We start from the raw sequence: 20,930 nt of genomic DNA on the forward strand, positions 1-20,930 counted from the left end.
TCACCTCAATTTTAGCAGAGAAAGAATAAGGTCAAGAGAAAACAGATCAACTTAGACGCAGTAAGGGTAAAAGCAGACAAATTTAGGCTGATACTTGCAAACAAATATGCAGCCTTAGAACAGAGAGATGATGATGATGACATAGAGGTAATGAATGAAACCGTAACGAAGCTAGCTTCAGAGGCAGCAGTTGAAGTTGGAGGCAAGGCACCAAGGCAAACAGCAGGCAAGCTCTCCGAAGTAACAAAGGACCTAATAAACAAACGACAAAGAATGAAAGCGTCCAACTCAAGAGATAAGATAGAATTCTCGGAACTGTCAAAACGGAGGGGGGGGGGGGTATTCTGTAAGAGTCCACCTAGTGCACTGTCCATTTTGGCCACTGCTCATTGGCTAGGGCCGCTCGTCTCCTCCGCCCTCGTACAGCTGCGTCCAATCAGCAGCGGCCGAAATGGACAGTCCACTAGGTGGACTCTTACAGAATACCCTTCCTGATCAACAAAGCGAAAATAAGGGACATTCGAAATTATAACGTGAGAAAGACTGAAGAAGCCGTAAAAAATGGACGCAGCTTGAAATCAGTGACAAGGAAACTTGGCATAGGACAAACCAAGATGTATGCACTGAAAGATAATCAAGGTAATATCATCAGCAATCTCGAAGGTATAATAAAAGCAGCGGAAGAATTCCATACTGACCTGTACAGTACCCAGAGGAGTCAGGATACCTCAATTAGAAACGGTAATGAACAGGATAGGGAAACTCCTTCCTATAACTAGTGATGAGATCAGAAGGGCCTTGCAAGGCATGAAACGGGGAAAAGCGGCAGGAGAGGGTGGAATAACAGTCGATTTAATCAAAGATGGAAGAGACATCATGCTAGGAAAACTGGCGGCTCTCTATACGAAGTGTCTATCGTCTGCAAGGGTCCCAGAAAACTGGAAGAAAGCAAACGTTATACTAATCCACAAAAAGGGAGACGTTAAATAATAGAAAAATTATAGGCCCAATAGCTTACTTCAGTATTATATAATATATTCACCAAGATAATCTCCAATAGAATAAGAGCAACACTGGACTTCAGTCAACGAAGGGAACAAGCTGCCTTCAGGGAGGGATACTCTGCAATAGATCACATCCATGTCATTAATCAGGTTATCGAGAAATCCGCAGAGTACAATAAACCTCTCTACATGGCTTTCATAGATTACGAAAAAGCATTTGATTCAGTAGACATACCAGCAGTCATAGAGGCAGTGCGTAATCAAGGAGTACAGACCGCTTACGTAAATGCCCTAGAAAATATATAGAGAGATTCCACAGCCACCTTAATTCTACACAAGAAAAGTAGAAAGATACCTATAAAGAAAGGGGTCAGACAAGGAGACAATCTCTCCAATGCTATTCACTGCGTGCTTGGAAGAAGTATTCAAGCTATTAAACGGGAAAACTTAGCAGCGGAGATCAACGGCGAATATCTCAGCATTCTTCGATTTGCAGATTATACTGGTGTGACGCGTACACTTCTGATCGCGATCGGATCCGTGTCGAGCTTGATCCGGATTGCGTGATGCTACACGGCCATTTACGATCGCGATACTGCGGGATCCGGATGTGGGTGTTCGCGATCCGAGAATCGCGATCATGCAGGCCCCTTGATCGCGATCGCAGGCTGACGTCTACGCCCTCTAGAGCAGTATTCTGAAAACGTCAAAAACAAAACGTGGAGCCAGCTCTGTTAAAAACGTTTAAAAATCTTTTACCAGCAATAATAAGCTGTAAAATTGAACTATTGTCCAAATTTAACCATAATTTGCAAATCAGAATTTGTAGCTAATAGATTATGCAGTTCTGAGAGTTTCTGACGATCAGCAGACGATAACTCGATCCGGATCATTGGATCGTGTAGCAGCGACCATTGTTGATCGCGATGGAGAAATTCGATCCGGATCAGCCCCGATCGCGCTCAGAAGTGCACGTGTGACACCGGTATTACATTGTCCTGTTCAGCAGCAATGGGGACGAGTTACAACAAATGATTGGGGACCTTAACAGAGAGAGTGTAAGAGTGGGGTTGAAGATTCATAGGCAGAAGACAAAGATAATGATCAATAGCCGGGCAAGGGACCAAGAAGTTAGGATCGCCTGTCAGCCTCTAGAGTCCGTGAAAGCGTACGTTTACCTAGGTCAATTACTCACAAACGACCCCGATTGATCATGAGAAGGAAATGTACAGAAGAATAAAAATGGGTTGGGGCGCATACACATTGTCAGCTCCTGACTGGAGCTTACCATTCTTAACAAGGAATGTGTACAATCAGTGCATTCTGCTGGTGCTAACATATGGGGCAGAAACTTGGTGAATGACAAAGAAGCTCGAAAACAAGTTAAGAGCGATGGAACGATGGAACGAAGGTACGAAGAGCTATGAAACGAAGCGTGTTAGGCGTAACGTTAAGAGACATGGAGAGAGCGGTGTGGATCAGAGAGCAAATGTGGATAGCCGATATAATAATTGACATTCGGGAAAAAAAATGTAGCTGGCCAGGTCATGTAATGCGCAGGTTAGATAACCGGTCGACCATTAGGGTCACAGAACGGGTGCCAAGAGAAGGGAAGCGCAGTCGATGACGGCAGTAGACTAGGTTGGGTGATGAAACTAAGAAATGCGCAGGCGCTAGTTGGAATCGGTTCATGGCGCCGGACAGGGGTAATTGGAGATCGCAGGGAGAGGCCTTCGTCCTGGCATCGGACATAAAATAGGCGGATGATGATGGACAAATTTAGGGCCAACTTTTCTTAAATATTTTGATCCACCCGAATGTTGCACGAAGCTACAAAGAAAACCCACACTGGTTTACTAGGGAAGAACGCTTCGCAGTGGGAAAATTCGTCTTGGTCCGCGATTCGAACCAGGGACAAACGCCTCGCCGGAATGGTCGCTCTACCATCTGATCTTACCAGGAGGCTAGCAGATCGCAGCGCGAGGGTGAATCAATCGAAAATTAGAAGCACAGGAACACTGAATGTTAAGGAATCTATCAACAGCACCTAAAACAAAGTGGTGTTGGTTCAACTCCCTGCCTTTGCTTTCTCTCTCTCCCTCTCTCTCTCTCTCTCTCTGCGGGGGGTATAAATTACCACGAAAAACGAGTCTGAAAGACATTGCAGGGTAGTACAAACCCCAGCTAAAGGAAGTGAAGGTACTTATAAGACCTTGCGTTCGAGAAACCGTCACAATGCGCACTCGCAAGACTCCGCAGGTGCAGCGGCGTTTCATAACGCAACACGCACTTCACTAGGCCAGCAACCGTGATTCCTATTGTCTAGTCCGTTTTTAAGGGCTATTTAAAAAAAAAGAAATAAAGCTTGTAGCGAGGCCGGCGGCCGCACCGTCTGTTTCCGGCAAGATAGTGCAGAAGCAATTGTGGCGCGACGGCTGTCGCTCGGAAGCCGCCGCAGCTCGCCGAGGGTGAAAGCATCCGACCCGCTCATCCGTAGCGGACGAGCTAGACGCGGGCCACCTGCTACACCACGGCACCAGTGGCTGAAGCAGGTTTGACAAACGTGACGTGCTTGAGAAAGTGCGACTTCGCACCTATGTGCGCAGAGGTTGGCTTACCTTTCCTTGTGTGCAGGTTCGAGACTCCTCACAGACGTCTATAGTATTATTACATATGGGGCCAGTTGTTTCGTCCGTATAGCCAGCGCGAAGGGCCGTTGCTGGATTGTAATGGCTTTTTTTTTTATAGTTTGTATTGCCTACTGCAGTATTGCCTACATGCATTGCTGCATGGTGCTGACGCGTTTTGTCATAGAAGTGTCGTATATACTCTCTCTCTGTCTCTCTCTCTGTCTCTCTCTCTCTCACACGCACACGCACGCAGATCTACACATCTACATTTACTTTGCACCGATACCAATGCTTGCAACGGATTTCGTCGTATCAATCTCTTCCCTGCTTTCTTTTCTACCAGTACTCTAAACGTCTTTCGCTGATCTGGACTCCTGACTGGTTGATGCTTACATTTACTTTAAATCCAAGCGCTTCTGGAAAAGGTACGTTGCCTACGGGTCTTATAGGGGGAATAACTTCGTATTCCATTAGGATGTTCCGAGTAGTCTCCGGATTTTTGCAGCAGCGTACACATACCTCATCTTGTTTCAAATATTTGCTCCGCTATGTCTTTGTCTTTCCAGCTCGAGCCTGAAGTAGCAAGGCACTGCCCTTTGTGTTATCGTACAGATTTCCCCTTCTAATTTCTTTTTTATCATTCTTGGAAATTTCCACGGTCTCTGCTGTCTCCATTTTTCGTCCGCTTCACTGTCCCTGTTTCTATCGCTTTCTTCTTGATGACTCCTGGTTGTATTTACACTTTCAGTTACCCCGTACTTGGTTGCCAGCTTTCTTGACCTCTTCCTCCATTTTGTGTCCGCTGCTACTCCTTTCCAGATTGCACGCGCCACCTCACTCTTATTGTGGCCCCAAAGTGCTCTATGTTTCATAATTGCTGTTTTCCGCTTCCCTTTTATTTTCAAATTATCTTGGTGTAAGTCTTGAGTAATTCTTTCCTTCTTTTACGTATACGCCGGGTTATTTACATTGCTTGACTATGGATACGACTCGCCGTTGAATTGACATCACGTAATTACTCGCCTCTTCATTAAAGATCATCATTCTCGATTTCTCTGACCCGCCGTGGTTGCTCAGTGGCTATGGTGTTGGGCTGCTGAGCATGAGGTCGCGGGATCGAATCCCGGCCATGGCGGCCGCATTTCGATGGGGGCGAAATGCGAAAACACCCATGTACTTAGATTTAGGTGCACGTTAAAGAACCCCAGGTGGTCAAAATTTCCGGAGTCCTCCACTACGGCGTGCCTCATAATCAGAAAGTGGTTTTGGCACGTAAAACCCCAAATATTATTATTATTATTCGATTTCTCTGTGCTGAACTTAAGGCCTAGGTTTGTTGCTGCATTGCCGCACGTATTCGCAGGTGTCTGTAAACCTCTTGCATTGTCCGCTAGTAGCACTGTGTCGTCCGCGTGCATCAATCAAGGGACCTTCTGTTGCACCATTTGTCCCTTATGCATGTTAGATAAATGAAACCCTAATTCACTCCCTTCCAGTCGCCTTTCTATGCGCTCAACTTAAAGCGGGAACAATGGATGGATGTATGGATGCTATGAGCGTTCCCTTTCAAACGGGATGGTGGGTTGCACCACAAAGCTCTCGTTCTAATTTTGCCTAATGTCTCCCCCCCCCCCCCCCCCCCCCCACACACACACTTTCCCCCTGCTATCCCTGAATACAAGGGCTTCAAGGAGGCCAGATGAGCCTAAACTGACAGCTCGGTATATACTCTTAGGTATTTACTCATAGCTCAAAGTAGGTTTTTCTGTTTGATGTTCTTTGTTGTCGTGTTTCTCACTCTACAGGCTGCATACTTGCTGGTAAGCTTCCTAGTTCTTTTCCTCCACTGTGAGTCAATGTTTTTCCTGTACAAATAGCTGAACAAGGGGGAGGATGACAGCCTCCCCTGGCAGCACTGCAAAAAAGTTTGTTCATACGCTAAGCTTTATGAGTGTATATAGGTCCAGTTGTGCTGAAGACTGATCCAGAAAAACGACGCCATGTCTTTTGACGCATCTGTAGGTGTGATCGAAAAGTAACTGTGTCGTTGCCCCGAAGGGGTGTGCTTTGGCCTAAAATAGCAACGCCAAGCTCGCCGCTGTTCACAAGAATCTGTTTGACAGACCTCGTTGTTTGCTATGTCAATTGTCCCTTTCAATCGAATATCTCGTGACTGGAGTAAGCTTAACTTTCTCACATAGGTAAGCCACTCACTGCAAATAAAAATCAAACAGGGAATTTTGAACTGGAAGATTGTATTTGCTATATGTGACTGTCACTGTGTATTAATCAAATATTGTCTTGCGTGCAATAATTAAGGGAAATACACATGCACCATCGTACGTCACTGCATCATCATCATCATCATCATAATCGGGACATCACTCTTATTTGGTAGCATCAAAGCTCATTATTATTCACACTGTGTTCGCGTTCGAACTGCTAGCTGCGTGCCCGCTTACTTTGTAGCTGACTGTTCGTCACAAAAGACCGTAGCTGACTTAAAAGCGAGGACCTCAACACGTAGAAAGCTTGTGCACAAAAACTATTGACTGACATTAGCCAACTAATGAAATAAATTGGCCTTGTTTTCTTTTTTTTTTTTGTCGATAGGTGTAAAAAAACATGTTAGAGGGCACTGTCATTCAGAGTGCCCCATCAAGGAAATATTGTATGTGTCGTTAAACAAACTCATGGAACTGAGGAATGAATTGGCAATTAAGGTGCAACAAGCAAAGCATTATTACTTCTCTTTTTCCCTTCCAGAATTTCTTAGAACTGATTCATCAAAATTTTGGCGTTACCTCGGAAAGACAAATGAGTCTATTCAAAATATTTCAGTAAATGATCACCTTGTCGAAAACGCAGCTGATATAGCTCACGCATTTAATGTATATTTTCATAGGGTTTTTTCCCCTAATGACAACTACAGCATACATAAGGAACTTTCGAAGACAGATGTACCAGTGATAACGAGTGAGGGGGTTCTATCTATGCTATGTAAATTCAACGAGAAAAAAAGCGCTGGTAAGGATGGCATCCCTACTGTTTTCTTGAAGCGCTTTGCAGCGCAAATTGCAGACTACTTGGCAAATCTTTTTCAGCTTTCTTTAACCACTAGTGAGCTTCCTGATGACTGGCAGATAGCACGCGTTGTGCCGACTTTTAAGAAAGGCGACAAGCTTAACATAACAAATTATAGGCCCGTGTCGATTATATCTACTTGTTCGAAACTTATGGAACACGTCATAGCTGTATATATAAGGTATTTTTTGTCTGATAATAAAGTTTTCTCTCCTTATCAACGCGGATTTACCAAGGGAAGATCTACTACGACTCAGTTACTCAACACTGTACATGACTTTATAATAACATTGGACCACTCGGGGCAATGCATTCTTTACAGACTTTAGCGTTTGACAAGTGTCGCATACGAAACTAATACATAAGCTGAAATTAACCGGTCTTCCTTGCTACTTAGTGAAATGGGTTGAAGCATACTTGCATAGCAGAAAACAATTTGTTGTAGTGGATGAATGTGCGTCTGATATGCTCCCTGTTTCTTCTGGTGTGCTTCAGGGCAGTGTACTCGGACCCTTGCTTTTCTTGGTTTATGTGAATGACCTCATTGAATTTTTGTCTGATACAGTGTGTATAAAACTTTTTGCTGATGACTGTACTATATACAAGGAGATATTGCGTGAGAGTGATCAGGTTGTATTGCAGGACCAATTGTTCCAGATTGAGCAGTGGTGCGTAACTTGGGATATGGAAGTTAACATGCAAATAAACAGTCTTATTAACATTTACACGTAAATTACGGGCTACTTCTTATCCCTAAACTCTTTGTAACCAAGAAATAGCAAAGGTCACAAGCTAAAAGTATTTAGGTGTTACACTTACTTCTAAATTATCCTGGTCAGGTTACGTTTCCGATATATGTGCATCAGTACTTAAGAAATTGTGTTTCCTAAGAAGGAAACTAAACAAAGCTCCAGCAAAGTTAGAGTTGCTAGCGTGCAATACTTACATAAGGCCGAAATTAGAATGTGCTTCCGTAATTTGGGATCCCGAAACTAAGCAGGGTATAATAAACTTGAGATGTTTCAAAGAAAAGCAATCAGATTCATTTTTGGTAAATATATAAGGTGTGACTCCCCTACTAAACTTATGCAAGAACACGGGATTACAACATTACAGGTGCGTCGAAAATATGTTCGGATAGTGTTCTTGCATAACATGTTCAAAGGTAAATTTGACACATCCATACCTTCATATGTAAAGCCCTTAGACACCAGAAAGACTCGACAGAATCATGACCATGCACTGAAACCGATATTTGCTAAACCCAATGCATTTAAACACAGTTTCTTTCCCCGGACAATTTCTGACTGGTACGCCCTTCCTAGAGTCATTTTTGAGGAGGCTGATTTTCATACGCCACTGGAAAAATTGTTGTTTTAGTTTTCTTTTTTTGCTTGTTACCAAGTGCGTATTATATGTGTAGTGATGTAACCCTGTTTGATTGATAATGGCGTTATTCATTTGTAATCCCAATTTATACTAATTACGTTTTGGTTTTCCACTCTTGCTTGGGCCTGTCATGACCTGCAGTGTTGTGAAATAAATAAAATAAACGGCACCACATGAGAAGCACATTTTTGCAAGACAATATACAATTACATTACTCTTGCAAACGTTCGGTTGTCACCCAACATTTTATATGGGACGCATGCACGCAGACTGTGGTATTCAGTTAAGTAAACCAGATATCAAAACCAATCAGCTCGGCTCTAGCCTCTTCATCCATTCCGCGAGAAATTAATCCGAATTTAATTCGTGTAATGATTGGCGTGGACCTATGTAATGTGCTTGAATACTTATGTACGTGGATCAATTGTAAGCTTTATTCAGATGAAAATAGACCCATTATCTGGGTTCCAATCCATTCATTAGCTGCTCAAGCCGATCAGATGCGCATTGTGTGACCAACTTTGCAGCGGTGGTTTTTCAGAATATTTCAAACGACACTGCTGCATCCATTTCTGCTATGGCTGTAGCTGCAAGTGCTGTGTAGTAGCAGGCTACACTCGTCGGCGCTATATCCGACACCGCGGGCACGTTTCCTGCAACGGTTGTTTCCGCGTTGGCGTTAAGCTCCAAGCTGTGTAGAAAACAGGCCTTTCAGGCACTCTCGCTTTAGTCGCTTCCTTTTCGTACCTTTCTCTTTGTTTTGCTCGCACTATTGGTACTACCTTTCGTACATTTCTTTCGTCTGAAACCTGTCTGTCAACCGCAGCGTGGCACGTCCGTGTGATGTCACTGATTTCAAAGGTGTCTCTCCGTGTTTATAGGGCGTACTTATTAGCCCAGGAAAAGTTGTCAAGACCTGCTAGGTTGAGTATTTCATTTCATAAAAAAAATGCTTTGTAACCATTTGCGTTATGGGAACTCCGGCATTGGAGCCAACAGTCGAAGAAGTGGAGGACAAAGTGACTCGTGATCGCTAGAGGTGGTTCGAGGCCAGGCTGGGCGCTTTTGGGCGCCGCCGGCCAGGACTGCAGGGCCTGCTGGCGTGGACTAAGGGACCGCGCTGTTCCCACATTGGCGCCCAACGTGGGGCGCCAAATGTGGGCTCAGGGCCGTGGCTTCAGAGCCAGGGCCCAGCTGAGGCTCTCAGAAACGGCGCAGAGTGCGGGAGACATGCAAAGGACAAGCTTTACTGTCCGGAGCGCAGACAAACTGAGCCATAACCCAGATTCCTGATCGCCGCTCCCCGTGCCAGGCTCGCTGCGCGTGGCCTGGGCGCGTGAGCTCCACTCCGGTGGTGGTGGTGGTTATGATGATGATGATGATGATGATGATGATGATGATTGTAGTGATGGTGGTCGTGGTGGTGGCACCGCTTTGCCGCCATGCGGCCGGTGTCGATCCCCATAGGGTGCGTGCTCAAAATGATGCGAAGTATTAAAAAAACAAAAACAAGAAAGCTACATGACAGCAAAGCATACCACTCGCACCTAAGTTTATTCGGAGCGAACAGATCACTTTTCGAGAAAGGCGTGCGTGAATAACATTGCGCACCGCAGTGACAAACGGATACCAGAGGAAATCAAGTTGTCATACTGCACGTTCATCCCAAAAAGTTAAATGATTGGTGTTCTCGCTCGCAGGGTCGCAGACGTGTCGCTTATACATGTGTCTCGTTTTCTTTGGTGCAATAATCCTCCACTAACTACCCGCCGTGGTTGCTCAGTGGCTATGGTGTTGGGCTGCTGAGCAGAAGGTCGCGGGATCGAATCCCGGCCACGGCGGCCGCATTTCGATGGGGGCGAAATGCGAAAACACCCGTGTGCTTAGATTTAGGTGCACGTTAAAGAACCCCGGGTGGTCAAAATTTCCGGAGTCCTCCACTACGGCGTGCCTCATAATCAGAAAGTGGTTTTGGCACGTAAAACCCCAAATATTATTATTATATTAATCCTCCACTAACTATTGCGCCAACGCGCCTGTGCTTCTTCCGAGAGGGATGTTGCTGGAAGGACTTGGCTCATATGTGCGTGGACCACGATGGCGTAGGCAAGTGAGCGGAAGTTATTATTGGCGCATTTTATTATTATCTTGATATCTTCCTTTTGATACGGTCTTGTCATTTTTGACAAGCGAGACAAAAAGGCTGGGTATGAAGGCCGTTCGATCATTCCGGCAGTTCCCGCACTCCCCGACAGAAGATTACTACTGTACTCGCGGACAACTTTCTGAGGCAATGAATGCAGAGCTACGGAGGCAAAGTGCGCACAAATGACAGCGCTCCTGAATATAGTCCCACATTCTCCATCCGCATTAGTTTAAGCTTCGGAATATAGAAAGGAAAAAAATTTTAAAAATTAATAATGGGGTTTTACGTGCCAGAACAGCTTTCTTATTATGAGGGACGTCCTAGTGAGGGACTGTGGAAATTTGGACGATCTGGGGTTATTTAGCGTGCACCTAAATCTAAGTACACAGGTGTTTTCGTATTTCGCCCCCATCAAAATGCGGCCGCCGTGGCCGAGATTCGATACCGCGACCTCGTGCTTATATATATAGCAGCCCAACACCATAGCCACTAAGCAACCACGACGGGTGGAATATAGAAAGGATAAACACCTTATGTATAACAGCAAAATTAAGCAAAACACACCACTGAGTGTTAAATTTGACTTAAATTTCTACTTTTCTCTTCCGCATCTCAGTGAACCCACCGCCACAAAGTGAAGCTGCGCCTGTTCAATATCTGCTTCAACAAACGAAAAGCGCTGTCAGACGCTACCGAACTACTGCACCCCGCAGATTTCGCTTCACTGCCGCAGCAGGTTGTGCGCGACTAATACCTGCAAGCGGCTGGCATAATAGTGGCGTGCGTTTTTTTACGCCACGAAGAAAGTATGAACCAGCTAGCCCACCAACAAGTAGCATTAAGTGTAGCCATTCGTCATCAATAAGGGATTAACCGCACCCAAGCAGGCTCTGTCATTATGTCACGGGCGGCCCAGTTCTGAACTGAAAGGAAGCTGGTGCCCAGTCGCAGCAGCAAAGCCCCGAGTGCTGCCATCATCGTGGGCTATGCGGAACGTCCTGGCGGGGGGCGCATTTCAGATGCGATATAAGCGAGCAAGCTTCGCTCGTGCCAAATATATGTGGCACCTGGGCGCCGGTTGCTCGGAATAGCATCAGTCAGTCGCTGTGCCGCGACGCGTCTGATGCTCCCGATCGTCGCCGTTTGTCGCGCGCCGCGGAGCATGCATGCGGATCGGTGCGTCGGACCGCGCAGCGGACTGTGTGGACGGCGTTCATTGAACCGGAAAAGGTCGCGGACTTCGGGAACCGTGCGAGCATTGTGAGGACCTCGATACCATAGCATTCTGTTTCCACGTGGTTCGCCGCAGTCACGGTTACCGTAGGTAAGTGAACTTGTGAAAGAGAACGAAAGAAATTGCTCCCGTTGAGATTTCTACTAGACTCCTGCTGCTAAATTGCGCTCTGTAAACTTAACGTCCGTATAATGAACGCTACATTTCGCAAGCGGTAATCAAATGCAACTGTATAGTATACTACATTGCGTTAGTACTGCTACATAACTTTTTAAAAATGTGTTCTGCGTGCCAAAACCGCGATCTAATTATCGGACACGCCGTAGGGGTGCACTCCGGATTTTAGATACTTTAAGGTCTTTAACGGGAACCTAAATCTAAGTACACGAGCGTTTTTTGCATTTCGCCCCCTCTAAATGCGGCCGCCAGGGCCGGGATTGAACCCGCGACCTCGAAGCTCAGCTGCACAACGCCATAGCCACTAAGCTATACCGCGGCGGGTCAGTATATAGTGCTATCTATACTGACGAGGAGTTGCGTGGAGTAAGAATTAGTCTGTGGGCTGCGTGAACTCGTTATGCTGTGTGAACACGCTATGCTGAATGTCCTTGCTACGTGTGCAGGTTTTGATTGATTGATTGATTGATTGATTGATTGATTGATTGATTGATTGATTGATTGATTGATTGATTGATTGATTGATTGCAACGACGTAAAACAAAAGTCATGGTAGTGATAAAAAAAGGCTATGGGGAAGCAACCACAGTATTGGCCTCGCAACACTGCGGGCATCTGGTGATAGAGAATTGCAGCTACGAGAAACGCTGTGACTAAAGGCGCTGACAAAGACAGAAAAAAATATGCACCATTGAGAAGAAAGCAGAGAAGACACTCTCTTCTTCCTCTTGGCGCGTCCTTAATTATAGCGCTGTAATAAAGTCGCATTGTCTCAAGCTCGCAAGGTGCGACACAGTTATATGATCTAGACTGATTCTGTGCGTGCAAATCATACGGAGGATGCCTGCAGTGACAGCGGGACGTTCGTCGAGTGACACGCACGGGAGGACACCGGGTGTAGATAGTCAAGAGCCCGACAACGCACGTTTCCTGTGCCGGTAAGAGCACACCGGGCACGCGCTCGGCGCGGCTTCGCTGTCGTGCGCCACAACTGTGCACTGCAGCTGACACTGTTGCTGCGCACCCGCGCCGATGCGTAGTCACTCTGCCAACTGTCGTCGCTGTATGCGTGTGCTGACCTAAAAAAGAAATCTGCAGCGATCAGGTTACTCGTTCGCTGCTGAATCAGTGGAAACGAAAACAAATAAAAGAGTTCTGGCTAATTCTGATTACGTTGGTGCAACTACTGTTTGACAGATGCAAGGATTGCCGCTTCAAGAAGCGAAACACGGTAATGAAATTGTAATAATAGTAGTGATGGCATGTTGGCATCGTTCAGTACTCGCGGAGATTTCGGGTGAGATTTTAGCTCTTACTCCGTTGATAGCCTTGCTCTTGGGTGTGCCTTTGACCAAGTTTTTATAAAGGGACTTCAAGTGACTGACAGCCGATTTTCAAGGACCTAGTTTTTTATGGCACAACGCAAAGCTCACCCTCGGTTGTGTTTACATCTGCAGCAGTTACTTCCAAAAGCGCGTGAATATTTAGTAAGCAGAACTTTTCGACCTGAGAAGCCTCTAAAAGAGTAAGAGTCCCTCCTCCAGCAACGCTGAGAAGGGAAAGCGATGTCGATAGCCCGCCTTGGGAATGGTGAAAGCCACCTATCGTTCTATACTTTCACAGGAGTGAGTCCAACTGTGGTTAACCACCTACATTTTATCCTTTTCAACCGCTTTAGAAAATAAGAAGGTGGTGCAATAAGTTCACGTTGTTGTACAGACATTTCTTGTATTTATGCCGCGTTTTCCCCCAAGTGCACGCCTGCGTCGTGGCTGGCTGGCCGTCGTCGTTGTTCTGTCGACAGATGAGCCAAGCCAACTCAACGAAGGCGAAGGCAGCGCCACTTTCCAGCTCACTACAAACGAAGGCTTATCTGCACATTGTAAGTCAGGAAAAACTTATAATAATAAAAGGTGTACTGCATTTCAATACTAATCAAAAGTCCAGTAACCGCGTGCACCACTGGAAGGTCATGGGTGGACCTCTTATAGATCTTCACGTTTTTGCCACGTGGGGCGCCGAAGGTTATCTGTCGCTGTTTTTATTGATAAATTAAATATATAAATGCACGTTTAATGGGGAAAAAACGTGGCTCATTTTAGCCCGGGTTGCCAGATCGCTCCAACCACAGGTAGCCAAATTGGCCTCCGCAGTAGCCCAAAAGTAGCCAAAAATGTTCGTCTTCTTGTGAAGTCATTTCTTAAGCATATTGAATTAATGTTCGCCAAGAATACCTACATATTAGTTTTTCCACGCTTGACCACGCATGACCTCCGCGCGCATCGTCACGGAGGCCATGCGGCACGGAAGACAGATGCTGCACAAGCGCAGGAAGTGCAGAAACGCAGACATGCAGGCAAATTTATGATAAGGCAAACGCGGTGTTCATTGCAAATGCACTGTTCTATTTTTCCCAGAACACCGAAAAATCGCGCAAGGAACAACACAAAAATAGCACCGCGAAATAAACACGCTAAGCAATGACATGCATTAAGGTGTTCAGTATTATTACTTACAGCTCATGATAATTTCGCTTAACACCACACAACACACTAAGAAAAAAAACAAGAAATGCAAGACAAAGTCTAACACAATAGATGACGGTTCATACAAAATCTAGTACGATATATAGACATAAATATGCTGTGATTCAGCATCACGAGCTTATTCCGAAGCGGAACTTCGTGGACCATGCAAAATTCCAGAGCTAAAACAGGACGAAACTTCTTGGCCCGGTTTAAAATCCTTGCAGCAGCCTCCGTTCCTGGCCAGGCCAAACTCCACGTGGAGGAGCGCTACCAATGTCTCATTTGACATTCTATTTCGAAGGTCGGTTTTAATGAGCGAGACCTGGCTGAATTAACACTCGTTACGGCGGCATTTGAAACGACAGGAGGCAAAGACAGGAGGAAGGTTTGGAGTTGTGTAGGGAACAGATAGCTGTGGTGGCTGTGGGGCAACGGAGGAGGACATGTTCTACGTTGGTGTTGGAGGAGGAGCAATTTGGGCAGGAAGGGTCCGAGCGAATTGCCACGTATGCATATAGACTCCATGCAGCAGACAGAAAATATTGCAAATTTCGGTTCGGTGTTTTCCCTCCGTTCTGGCACCGAGGTCTAACGCAGCGCACCGTCAACGGGAGCCAAAAGCATCTCGTGCTTAAAACGTATACGCCGAAAGCTCACATGTGGAAACAGCAGCAATCTATGCTCGCTGGCGCGCGCGCGCGCGGGTACCGTTAGTTCGCAGATGGAGACGTGTTTCCTGAGGCCAGCTTTCTTAATTAAAATTATCAAAAGGTCGCGATCCTTGACTTTTTGACATGGATATGTGCTCTCTCACATAGAGCTTGCAAATTTTGGCTTTGTAGCAGACGCGCTCTACTCCTTGAACCTGCTGTCGTCTGCATTTTGATTCCAGCGTACTTTTCATTTGTGCTTAATACTTCTCATTTATTTTTTACACAGGGAAAGATGTAGCCCAAAAATAGCCACATAGCCAAAAGAGAAATTCTGACGGCAACTCGGACAAAAGGTAGCCCAATTTGGCTATTAATCGCTTAATCTGGCAACCCTGATTTTAGCCACTACGACAGGGAGTCATTCCATCAGCGGAGCTATCTTGATTCATGTTCTGAGCGGTTGTCTGTCCCTTTAAATGTGTTTTCTCCTTTCTTTTTTTTTAATTGTGTTGCCGAGCTGTTCACTAATGACACCAAATAACGTTGTTCAGCCACGTAGTCACAGTATTTCCTTGCACTGCATATTTACTTTAGGCACTGGGTCTGCAACTCTGCACACAAATATCGTGTCTGAGAATCGTAAGCACTAAAGAAAGTAATCATGTTGTGAGATCGCTTTAATTTGCGTAAGGTGTCTAAATAGAGCTTGAAGTATTCAAGTTTGGGCGATTGCCACCTGGGTGAGTGCATGTGTCTTCCCTGTATATAGCGTGTTCAGCTGTGTAGTTGATGTTAAAACTGATGATTTACTACAGGATAATTGCTGAAATGACTAGGCATCTACCAAAAGCAGTCCATGCGAAATAGTAGGTTTCGTTTCCGTATGCTCGAGTTGTGGCGTTTGGGTCCACACTGAAAGGCATTGACATTTACTTTCTTTTTTTTTTGCTTTTCTGCTACTGTGTTGCTTTATAGGTGACGAAAAGTAAAGAAATGCGTTATCAGTAAACTTTGGACCGAATTAGCTGATGTCTGGAAGGGACGCAGGTGTCGTTAATGAAAACAGAAGCGAGCCGCTCGATAACCTATAGGTAACACACAGCAGGCGCACACAGTAGAAACGAAACGCAAAATAAGCATGACGTTATGCGACGCATTACCAGAGCAGATAACGGAAAAATTTAATTATCGGGTTTTACGTGCCAATACCACAATCTGATTATGAGGCACGCCGTAGTGGGGGACTCCGGAAATTTTGACCAACTGGGGTTGTTTAACGTGCACCTAAATCTACGTACACGGGTGTTTTCGTAGTTCGCCCCCATCGAAATGCGGCCGCCGTGGCCGGGATTCGATCCCGCGTCCCCGTTCTTAGCAGCCCAACACCATAGCCACTACGTAACCGCGGCGTGTGTAATGGAAACGGACACGCATTGATAGCAAGGACGCCTGATCGTCACATGTATTTTGTGTATTCGGTCACATGTATTCCGTTATGTGCACTGATAATACGTTCGTGTATTGGCTAAGTGCTACGCAAGACAAAACAGCACGCTAGCTGAGCTTATATGTGCTTGGTTACGTACCTCCTGTATACTTTCTGTAACTTTACCACCAGCGCCCGTCATGTATAATGTGTTGTATTCAAAGAGAGACAGTCGCGTTTCCTGCGAGGTTCAGTCATAGGTGCCCTATACCGTTGACGTAATGGTTTATATATGGCGGATACAGAGAGGATATCGGCTTGCTATCTTATTCTTCCGAGCATCTCTGATCTTGAAGCAAACAAAACAACAAACAGCTTCAACGCCTCAGCGGCGTTTCGGTGTTCATACAGGCAGTTAATATAATTGTGTGAAGAGAAGCCCAAATAAAGACCGGTCAGTGGACAACACAAACAACCGTAAGATATATGTATATACGTATGCGCATATACATAGGTACTCTGCACGTGCCGCTCAAGTTGCGACGCATTTCCCGCATCCTCTGTGTCTCGTCCATCAGCGGAAAGGAAAACACGTGCGAGGCTCGATCGTGTACGCTCGGAAACGTTTGTTTCTTGCCCGTTGTGCATTCGCTGACACCAACTTCCTTCTAAGGCTCCGCGCCTTTCTTTTGTTACTTCTCACTTTGTCTCGTAAGTATACCGCGCCTCACGTGTCGTCTCCTGAAGGACATTCTCTCTTGTTTATCCGTCTCGTTGAGATAGCTATGGTGCTGCGGTGCCAGCGTAAGGTTTGTGCAGGGGATAAACCAGCTGAGCGGAATGAAAAAGCGTCGTTTCACTTGTAGAGTTCCGTGAAAAACTTGCCAGTGAGCATTCTGGCGATAAGATCGTTAATTTCAGGACCATGCTTCCCAAACACCCTTCGGCGTGAGTCTTTTGGCACATGTTGATCATTTCTATATAATGCAAAGCAAAAACCAGAAGAAAACTAGAACATGGCGCTTTAACTTAAACGAGCAGTAGTCACTGTGGGTAATTTCGTTTCTGTGTTTTGACCTGCTATAGATACCGCTTGTCCCGGCTATCGTTAACCAAGCTGTTAACCAAGCATGTTTTTTTTTTATCATCCTTTTTTTTCGTTGAACAACTTGCTAACGTTATCTGGAACAATAGTCAATCGTATGAAGTCTGTGGAACGGTAGCGGCAATATCCGCGTATTATTGTGCTCACATAGCGTGTTCGTGATCACAAATTTCATTCTAAGGGGAACAGGTCTCTTAACAGAGCCTCGGAACATCCACACTGTATCGTACGAAAACACGCTTGGTCTTGCGCCGAGTTGGCGCGTGAGCTAAGTATACCCCGCGCAGGGAAATTCCCGCCTTCCCCCATCGTTCTTTTCTCGTTTTTTTTTTATTCTATAACACACGGGGAACAGCTGAGCGGAGAAAGAGGCGTTGTCCATTCCTGGTATTTAGCCTCTCTCTTAGGTGAGTATACGTGCCTGCAAGCGAAAAGGCGGCGCATGGCAGCCCTGTAGCCTCTGCCACTTCTTCGACGCAATCACAAAGGCAAAGCCAAAAATCGTGCGCAACTCACTCCGGCCGCCGCGGCTACCGGAGGATAATCGCCGAGTGCGCCGGACAATCCGAGGGTCGACGCTGCAGAACGTGTAACGCGTGCCCCCGACGCTCCGTTCCCACCGCGCGAAGTCCGGAGACTGCAGCGGAACCAGTTCAGCTCCCTTCGTCAAAGAGGTCGCGTACGTCGCGTCACCGCCGCGCACTGCCGCATTCAAAGATGCGGGCATCGCGCCGAAACGTTCTCGCACTCGAAACCGGCTGGCCAGCCGAAGCCCCGTCTCTGACCACGCATTCTGCACGTTCTTCCGTCACGGCCTGAACGCACCAAATCTACCCGCTCCCCAGAGCATGCGGCTTACGTAGTACATTAGCGCGGCTGGGTGGGCGTGCCAGGTGGGGGCGGGAAAGAGGTTCTGACGCAACAATAAGCCAAAGGAGGGACGACTCAAGGACAGCAGGAAGAGAGACAGGGAGAAGGACGGCGATCGCGGCCGCTCCAGACGCGAAAGGAGGCCAGTCAGTCTATTCGCACCGTTCTGGCGAGCCGCACTGTCTCTTTGTTCCCAAGTGCGCGAGCCGGTGAACTCGCCGGAGCGCAGTCGTCGCCAAGTATGCGATAACGGGTTCCACTGCGAGCAGAGGGGAAAGTTGAGCGCCGCTGGAAACTGGGACGGGTCGAGGGGGCCAACCAGCCGCCCGAGCGCTGCGTGGACATCGGTGACGCCGCCGAACAGAGCGCGCGGTCAATACACTGACGTCAGTCGCCTCTCTCTGGAGGTCTTAAACGTTACAGCATCCACCAGCGTCCCTGTAGATGCGTCGGCGCGATTGTGCGTATACAGACGTATATATGTGCGAACTGTGCATAGATAGCCACAGCGATGAGCGCATACTAGAGGGTATACGCACAGTGCTCACAATAGGCAAATTGAAGAACAATCGCCGCGCTGCATCGCAGTAAGAAAGTACTGGCCTTATAGAGTCAATTGTGTTTGCGGGGGAGGGGGGAGAAAAAGATATGCAGCGTGTGCAAGGTAGAGAATTACGGTATTATCTAGCAGCGCGCCCCTTGAACACTTGAATTATTTCCATTTCTTCCTTTTTGTGTTCTCATCGTACCGCTAACGCCACGGCGAAAACAGAATGGAGACGATGACGATAATCATGCGCTCAAGAGCAATACAACGCTATAACAAAATAGCCTTGTTTCCCCCGACGTGCGTGTAGCGATTGTGGCGCGTGTAGCAGCTTAAGCGGATGGGAATGTGTTTGTGTGTGTGGTGAGGGAGGGGGGTGGGGGGGGGGGGCTTTCATTTAGATTTAGATTCAGATTTAGATTACAGGACGCACGCTATTGCCTTGATGACTCAATGGTGACGGCGGTTCGACGCCCTGCCGTGGTCGCCACATTCTTGTGGGCTCGAAATGCAACAACTTTCGTGTGCTGTGCTTTTGATGCGTGTTGAAAAACACCATATAGTCAAAATATTCGGGCGCCTCCCATTGAAGCGTCTCTCGCAACACATCATGCATTTTCGAGGCGTTCTTGTTTTCATGGCGGTGCTGAGTGACTATAGACGATTTTACTGATTGCCAAGCCAGTTTTCTTACTAGTCAGTATAAGAAGAGGTTGGCATATTATTACCTGGGTACTAGTTACGCAGTTATGCAGTGCGTATTAAAGTGGCTTCCGCGATCAGGCCACGTGTGACTGCAAGTTACTCAAACTTGCAGACTTCACACTTCTTTCTCTGAACGGTGGCTTCTGCTGCCATTGTAGTTGGTGACAAGTGTATTGTGAGGAAACGGACTTCTGCTTTTAAAGAAAAAAATAGTCTGACAGTCACGGACGTACAACCGGAGAGCCAGTACTTGACGCTCGTCGCGAAAGTGGAGAGAACAGTATAGGCTCGGCGCGATCGGCTCCCAGGAAGGAGTAACTGTCCTTGCCGCGACACAGACCTCGCGGCTGGCGGCCCTGAGAGCAGTTCCGTCGGCGTCGTATTTCCGTGTGTGCAGGCGTCATCTGCTCCGTCTCCTCATTGCCGCCCTTAGCCATCCTTTATTGTTCTTTTTTTGCCCCCTTTCTGCGCCTGCGCGAGAAGAAGACCAAGCAAACCGCTTGAGGCCCACTTAATTGTCTGCATTTCCTTGTGACATAAATTCTCTCGTGCTCTCAATGATCGTCGGAGACCTTCAGATTGCGCTAGCGTGGCCTTCGTCCCTCCGCCTCGGCCTTTCTCTGACGCCGCCACCGCCCCGATGCGGTTTGCCATAAAAGTGTTCCGTTTCCGCATATATATAAGCTCCCTCGCAATGAGCAGCCTCGAGACCGTGGTGGCCCGGTTCGCGTATAAAATGGATATGAGCTTGTCATTTTTGCCAGGTTGCTTCTAATACCCTGCGGCCGCTCGTCGCAAAATATTATTTGGTCTTCTCATCCGCCGCAGTGAATCATTGACTATGGTGCTCTGCTGCTATAGAACGCAATGTTGGGGGTTCGATACCCCGTCGCAGCGGCAGCATTCCGATGGAGCGGAATGCAAAACCGTTAATAGACCATGAATGGAGTAGTGGGCCAGTTGTAACTTGTTCATAGTTTACTGCACAAGAAAGACACAAGAAAAAGTAGGGACGACACGATCGCTGTCTTATTCTTTTTTTTTTCTCAACAAAAGGTTCATTGAAAACATCTGACGATTAAGTATACAGATTCAAGCATGGAAAAGTAGAACACTCCCCCCTCCCCCTTCGCAACTCTAAAAAGTGGAAAAGGAGGTGTGAATAGGTGGTTGGGCGAGGGAAGGAGTTGTGTAGCTAAACATCCAGAGCAGGTGTCAAAATACAGGTGACATTGGACGAGGCGTAGTTACGTGCAGTCTGGATAGGCGAGCTCGCGATTAGCGTGTATCATACGTTTGGAGCGTGTTGAAGGACCGGTCAAAATTAATCTGAAGTCATCCGTCGTGCTGACCCTTTTCGCGGCGATCCCTTGGGCGCTGCCATGTTTTATCACTTGGTGACGCGTCCATTACTTGCCTCAACTGCCTCCAT

The 20,930-nt window shown here is 46.7% G+C and overlaps 1 protein-coding gene across 1 annotated transcript in view; it reads left to right on the forward strand.

Moving 5' to 3' along the window:
* Positions 1-20,930, forward strand: part of LOC135903765 (protein Aster-B-like) — a 133,098-nt gene that overhangs the window by 6,450 nt on the left and 105,718 nt on the right. The gene's annotated exons all lie outside the window — the stretch shown is intronic.

Source organism: Dermacentor albipictus, chromosome 4 (assembly GCF_038994185.2).
Source record: "Dermacentor albipictus isolate Rhodes 1998 colony chromosome 4, USDA_Dalb.pri_finalv2, whole genome shotgun sequence".
NCBI classification, from domain to species: domain Eukaryota; kingdom Metazoa; phylum Arthropoda; class Arachnida; order Ixodida; family Ixodidae; genus Dermacentor; species Dermacentor albipictus.